The sequence below is a fragment of the Berghia stephanieae genome, chromosome 6 (assembly GCF_034508935.2).
Source record: "Berghia stephanieae isolate SIO BIC M18660-M18661 chromosome 6, UCSD_Bste_1.3, whole genome shotgun sequence".
NCBI lineage: Eukaryota > Metazoa > Mollusca > Gastropoda > Nudibranchia > Aeolidiidae > Berghia > Berghia stephanieae.
The window spans coordinates 60,465,421-60,472,920 of record NC_088365.1 but is presented as its reverse complement, the minus strand read 5'-3'; the positions used below and the strand labels follow the sequence as shown (position 1 = coordinate 60,472,920).

Below are 7,500 nucleotides of genomic sequence, written 5' to 3'. Positions count from 1 at the left end.
GGATGCCCCCACGAATGTCCGTCAGCGTCAGCAAGCTGCCATTGAATTTCTTGTTTTCGAAGAAAAAGCCTCGTGTAACATTTTAAACGCCTTGGGAAAGTTTATAAAACTCAGGCATTTTGTAGAGGCAGTGTTTTTAGGTGGGTTGAACGTAGATCTCGTCAGTCAGAAGGCCTCCATATTCAACAGGATTGACACTGTCAGGCTTCCATTATTTTGGTCTGGGCCACTGAAGGAGGCAATGAGGGGACTTCGTTTTGAAGATGATGAAGAAGCCAAGACAATAGTAAGAAATTGGCTGAAAGTTTAGTCAACTCAGTTTAACGAGGACGGAATACATACTTTCAGGCTTCCATTATTTTGGTCTGGGCCACTGAAGGAGGCAATGAGGGGACTTCGTTTTGAAGATGATGAAGAAGCCAAGACAATAGTAAGAAATTGGCTGAAAGTTTAGTCAACTCAGTTTAACGAGGACGGAATACATGATCTTACAGAAAGATGGACTGTGGGTATCGAGAGACGGAGACTATGGTGAGAAGTAGCATTCTACTCGGCTAATGCCAAGTTTTAATTTGAGGTATGGTTCATGGTATTGATTTAATTTGTTTTAAAGTAATAAGCAGAGTCCTATTACTTTTTGACTCGCCCTCGTGTTGGTCGCCCCTGTATCTTCAAATGTATGTTGAATCTAAGTCACAGATTTCATACATTATCTTCTCCATCCATTGCCCATCTTGTGATAGCACTCTTACAAGTTCCGTTTCTGCCTGTTGCCACTTGTTTAAAAAATGTAATAATCACTTAACAGGCATCATCATATCGTTCTCTATGTTACCTGTTGCTGTTAGTCAGGGACCCCGTGTAAAGCGCTTTGAGCAAGTTTAGTGGATATTGCGCTATATAAATGCTCTGTTTTTTTTTAATTATTGAAGTAAGATACGAATAGAATGTTGTTTAATATTCACATTAACGACATTCCAAGTTGCAACAAATACAGATATCACACAAGATTGTGACACTTTATGTCCACCTAACTCACATACTTAATATGCACTTAAAATATCTCAAGATTGATCTGTCAAAATATAAATCGGATTATCACCTTAATGTGACTTAATGTCTTCTTGCTCCTGTGCTTTTTTTAGAAACATAAATGTTTTTTTTTTCTTTCCCTGTTTTCCCCTCGTCCTTCATATTTTTTCTTTGAGTGTGTATAGTGTATACATATATATATATATATATATATATATATATATATATATATATATATATATATATATATATATATATATACATGTGTATGTGTGTGTGTGACTTTTTTGTATGTTTTTTCCCCGTTCAAATCTCTATATCTTTCAGTTTCACAGTCCTTTATGATTGCTCACACGGTTACTCTTTTTTCTTCCGCTTAATATTTGTGAGGTTGCTACGTAGTAATTCCTCCAGAGGGTTTTGAAGGACTTGATCGTTAAATCAAATTTGTAAGCAGAAATCATTTTATAAACAAGCCTGCTTTAAAAAAACAAAAAACAATGAATATGAATTCCAATATAAGAAAATGTAAAAAAAAAAAGGAAGAGATATTGGTGGTTTCTCATTGAAACCAAAAATGTTTATCCCCTACTGGGTCCTCCATTATTGGATATTTAATTTCCGAGAACAGTTACTTGATCAATACTCCTCCCGGCACCTTATCGTTTCTAAGAAAGGTGACCTGACTCAAGCCCTAGAAATGACATGTGCATTGATTGGTATGCTAGGACGCCTTGACCCCGCTGTTTTAGGAATTCCACACACGGATCTGAACGTATCAACAGATAAGCAGGTTGTGAGGTATTGTTTGACTAAATTACTAGAATCCCCCCCCCCCCCCTTCTTTTTTTTTAGCGCCACTGGCCTTAAGAGTTTTGGTTTGTAAAAAATGTATTTATTTTATCATTATTATTATTTATTTATTTTTTGCTTTTATCGAGTCAGTGGATTCACTCAGTCACCAAATGACAGAGAGTGATTTAAATCCATTAAAATCGACTTCTAAAACCACGAAATACAGAACGGAACTGTTTTGGCCCATAGTATATTTCAATTTATAACTTAGTATTGCTGTATAACCACAGTAAGTACATTTATACTCTAACAATTGTGTAGCGTCTTTTTGGACTCATTTTTAGAAGAAACATAAGACTCCCAGTAAATGAAGCCTTGCCTACATACTTATGGAAACGCGGAAAACCACTGAACACTATAAACAAAGACTTGCCTACCTAGAATGAAAATGGAGATTAAAATTGCAGATGACCTTAAGAAATCACAAAACATAAATAACACTAAATGTGTTCAAAGCGCTTTACAAAGTATCCCAACAGCAACATCATATAGCACGAGACATATTTCATTTTTTTTACCGAAGGTGAAAACGCTGTTAACGACCTGGTACTAATTTAACACTTGAATATGGTGAGAGAATGTGAGTAATGAGTCTTTTCCATTATCTACTGATATATAATAAGTCACTGGTCTTTTCCAATGACTCAACTATGCGCCGCGGGACCGGGAGCGGGACTCAAGCGCTGGACCTTTCGGTGTGAAGGCAGCAACCGCTTATGGTTATCACACTATTATGTTATGACGATCGACCCAATCAGCAAAGTCCGTCGCGAACCCGCCCGGTAGCATCGTCACAACACGCCGTTCGACCAGATGCTCTGCCGTCTCAGGTTCTTGCCCACAGCGGGTACATAACAACAGCATAGCCACAAAATGCCCGAGATAAGATATATCTCTAGATCTACGATGTAACTAAACACGATAATACTGGAAAATCCTCACAATAGATGTCAGTAAGCATGTCCATTTTTTCTGTTGCCTGTCTTCTATGTAAATTACTGTGGTCTGACTTTAACTTTATTTCATATCTTTATATTGTAAACAAAAAAGTTGATACTACAGCCATGCCCCGGCCTTGGTGACTGACACGCCTTAACAATAGAGAAGCTCTTTTTTCGATGCTTTACTGACTATCAGTTGGAAAATAAATTTGGTGTGGAATTTGGCCGTCTTGTTTTATGGGGTTTTTTTTTTGTGTATTTTTTTTATGGGAGCGGGGGGGGGGGGGGGGGGAGATTTTTTTTTTTTAATTTATTAATTCTTTTTTTGTGTGCCTTTTTTCAGATTATGTATTGACTCAAGATACTCTTTGCTTATTTCAGAATTTCTAATAAATACATATATGTATATAACATATATATATATATATATATATATATATATATATATATATATATATGTAATATACCTACTCAATTCTGACATTTCATTTAAAGGATCAGAGCACGTATATTTATATATATATATATATATATATATATATATATATATATATATATTCAGGTCAGCCACAATCTTGAGGACGGGCCCGTAGTTGTACTGTCAAAGTGACAGGTGATGGCAACATAATGGTTCAATTCTTACCAATCCACTCGGCAATAACTGAACCATATATATATATATATATATATATATATATATATATATATATATATATAAACCACCCTGAGGCGCTTCCCGGAGTGTTACCCTGAAGTGCCCAATCGGATGCTTTATGTATAGATAGAACGAAGATGACGCCGCGTTTGTGAGTTGTTCTCACTAAACTGTATTAACCAGACTATAAAAGTTCATGGTTACACAGAGTTTTGTGTGTTGGTCCGTTATACTTCCGGATGGCAATGTTGTGGACTCCTTGGCCAAGCGCATTCTATCTATAGGGAATGAGATTAGCGGAAGAGTAGCGTCCCTTGATTGGACGTCATCGGCGGAGAAGTTATTAGAGAGAGAACGTCTAGGTTTTGCGCATGCGTCTCTCGTCCTCGCTTCCGGCGAAAGCGGCATGATACACTTCATCGAAAACGAGGACGAGAGAGACGCATGCGCACACCCATGGTGACGTTCTCTCTGTAAGGTGACGTCCAATCAAGGGACGCTACTCTTCCGATAATCTCATTCCCTATTGAAAGGCAATTTTTTCGCTGTTAAAAGTGAAACAATTGCACAGCAATTTTTTCAAAGTAATGTTTTTATCAAAAAGAGCTCTATAACCGCCGTGTTGTTCCTAACTGCTGTACTGCAATAAATTGCTCATTATCTGATCCAAAAAAAAAAAAGAAAAAAAGAGCTTTTATATAGCGCAATATCCACTAAATGTGCTCAAAGCGCTTTACAAGGGGTCCCTGGTCAACAGCAACTTTTAACATGTAGGACGGGACATGACGCCTTTTAGGTGATATTACAATTTTTCGGACAAAGACAACGCTGTTAACGGCCAGGTACTCATTTTACACCTGAGTACGGTGAGAGAATGTGAGTAAAGAGCCTTTTCCAAGGACTCAACTATTCGCCAAGCGCGAGACTCGAACCCATGACCTTCCGATCCGAAAGCGAGTGTCATACCACAAGACCACATAGCCGCACAATGTATCAGATGATAAAAAGGCGTGGTCCTCGTGTTGTTTCATAAGAACATCATAATCATAGCAAATTTTAATGTACATTCTTCTGAGTATGGAGAAAGAATGTGAGTAAAGATCCTTTTCCAAGGACTCAACTATGCGTCGAGTGAGGCTGGAACCCAGGACCTTCCAATCTGAAAACGAGTGTCACACCACAAGATCAGGGACCAAGAGATATTATAACAAGTGAAGAGTAAACAAAGGACTTTGATATGCGAGCACCAGTTGGGAGTAAACCTGGGGCTATAGTATGGCGGCACCGATGTGATTGAACTGGAGGTTGTAAGGTGTAGAAACAAGTGGGAAGTCAACCAGGGACTATAGAATATGGACACAAGAGAGGAATGAAATTGTCTTGTCTTTTAAAATCATATTATCATTCTTAAAAAAATTGAAATCCAACGTACAGAAAACAGCTGTTTATTAGAATTTACATCACATTGTGCGGAAAGAAACCAAACGCGATAATATAATGTGACAGACTGTGGCTTTCCAAGTTGGGGGTCTAATCATAATGAATAATATTACTCGACTTCATGAATGTCTAGTCATTTGTAAAAGCAACTCTTTCGTAAACAATATTGATGTCGATTGTATGTGCTTAACCTGAAATGTAAATAGAGTGAGTTGCATTTTCGTTGTCAAATAAGAAAACACCGGATTCTTGCATAGTGTTTTAAATAACAGGTGAATTCCATATTTCAGTAAATGAAAACTGTAGATAAGCGCTTCCTGGGCACGTGATTTTATTGTTCGATGGTAATTACAGCATAACTCATCTGTCTCTTTGGTTTTTGTTTCGTTTGTTTTAAAATAAAAATTATGAAATATACGGGAAATATCATCATTATTAAGATAAGTGATTTATTTTTTTGATTGGATCTTACTTTTAAATCTAAAAAGCAGTGGTTGTTTAAGCTCATTAATATATAGACACAGATATTTTTTGTGTTGTCATGAAGTAAGATTTAAATATGATAATAATAAAAGTAGTACCATGATCACAAAAAGTACAAAGGCATAAATAAAACAATCTGAGAACTCCAGACTTGACAAAAATAAAATGATTGGTTTGACCCTTCATTCTCTTAGCACGTAAATAGTTTGGGTTTTTAGTGTTAGAGGTAAAAAGGAGACAAAAAGGGGGGAAAAGACACAAATTAAAGCCCTCGGAAAAAAAATTAAATAGGAATTTATATGTAATAGGTTGCTAATGGGTTGGGAGAGACAAATGAAACATTGTGAAACTCATTGATCATGGTAAATCTGTGGAAGTGCTCTTTATAAATGTCCAAACATATTTATTTCTATTTCATACTTACTTCATCACCTGGTAAAATGATTTTTAAAATTTGTTGTACTCGTTAAGGTGAGTAATTTAAGTGGATTTAGACTTATGGTAAATAACGGACACAATCCTTGATCATCCCTCTCCCAAAAAAGGAGGTCTGAAAAAGTGCAGTAACTATAGGACCATAAGTCTCATTAGCCACCCCAGTAAAATACGTCTGCGGATAATACTAAACAGAATGAAACAAAAAAAACCGAAGAGCTAGCTGGTTTCCGAGCTGGAAAGAGCACAGTACAACAAGTCTTCAATGACAGAATTTTGACAGAGAAATTCTTACAACACCAAAAAGAACTATTCACAAATTCATAGACTTCCGGAAAGCATTTGACAAGGCATAGCATGACGCGACGGTTTGTGGGATACACTACGCTTGTATGGTTTGAAGAGGGTCTAATCCAAATAATTGAAGTGCTCTATAGTACTGCGACAAGTGCAGTTCTCAACAACAACAACGAGCTTTTGAGTTCTTCCGGGCAAATGTGGGCGTCAGTCAAGGCTGCATACTCTCCCAAATAATCTTCAACATCTTCCTAGAGAAAATTATGAGCTAAGCTCTCGAAAATCATCAAACCTCTGTATCAATTGGTGGACGAAAATTGTGTAATTTGCGTTTTGCTGACGACATAGACATCATGACTGAAAGCGACCAAGAACTACAACTAACTCACTTGCACATAAAGCAATGCAGTACGGCCTGAAAATAAGTACAGAAAAGTCTCAGATACTGGTAAACAGAAGAAATGATGGACATGCAGAAATTTCAATCGATAATGAAAAACTCGAGGAAGTGTCAACATTTAAACACTGCTAACCAAGGACGGTACCAGTACAACTGAGATTAAGGCAAGAATAGGAATGTCAACAGCAACACTAACGAGACAAAAATATGGAAAAGTCCAATGAATTTCGAAATAAAAATCAAACTTCAAATCACTGGTACTTTCCATCTTACTATACGGCTGCGAATCATAGACATTAACTGCGGAATTGGAACGCAGAATCTCTGCTTTTGAGTTGAAACGTTATTGAAAACTCCTGCAGGTGCCGTATACAGAACACAGACCCAATAAAGACGCACTGGAAGAGGTGCAAGATCGTGCAGGACGACAGGTATTCCTCATCACCACAGTCAGAAGGAGGAAACTGTCATGGTTTGGCAAAATATGAGGCATGAAGGTTCGTGCAGAACGGTGGTGTAGGCACCTTGAAAGAGGAAGAAGAAGAGGACGACAATGAAAAGTTTGGATGGACAATATCAAGGAATGGACAGGAATGAAGATGGAAGAACTCTTGGAGAAAGTCAGCAATAGAGAATAATGCGGAAAATGATGAAGCTACATCCCATGTTTCCTCCCGACGATCATCGGATCATGGGATGAAAGAATGAATGAATGAATAAATAACGCCCAGCGAATGCATTCAAAATTATTCCTATCAAAAAGTATTTACAACTTTCAATATTTTTTTACAATGCAGTTGATTTATATCTATCCTTTATCACATCCAAGACACCGATCGTGTCATTTTTTGCTCTAAAAAAAAATAAATAATAAATTTAATTTATGATGCTGAACGAATAAGTAAAATCTTGTCAAACATCATAAACAGCTTAAAAATGACATCTATTTGGGCCCTAAACAA

The 7,500-nt window shown here is 37.0% G+C and overlaps 1 protein-coding gene across 2 annotated transcripts in view; it reads left to right on the top strand.

Moving 5' to 3' along the window:
* The first annotated feature begins 5,078 nt into the window (after positions 1 to 5,078).
* The window catches only part of LOC144975735 (retinol dehydrogenase 7-like), a 12,319-nt gene continuing 9,897 nt past the window's right edge, over positions 5,079 to 7,500 (top strand). Inside the window, exon 1 of one of the 2 annotated variants that reach the window (XM_078919930.1) lies at positions 5,079 to 5,195. The gene's annotated coding sequence lies outside the window, so the exon portion shown is untranslated. Of the gene's footprint in view, positions 5,268 to 7,500 lie in introns of both variants that reach the window. The other variant, XM_078919929.1, reaches the window with a different exon arrangement.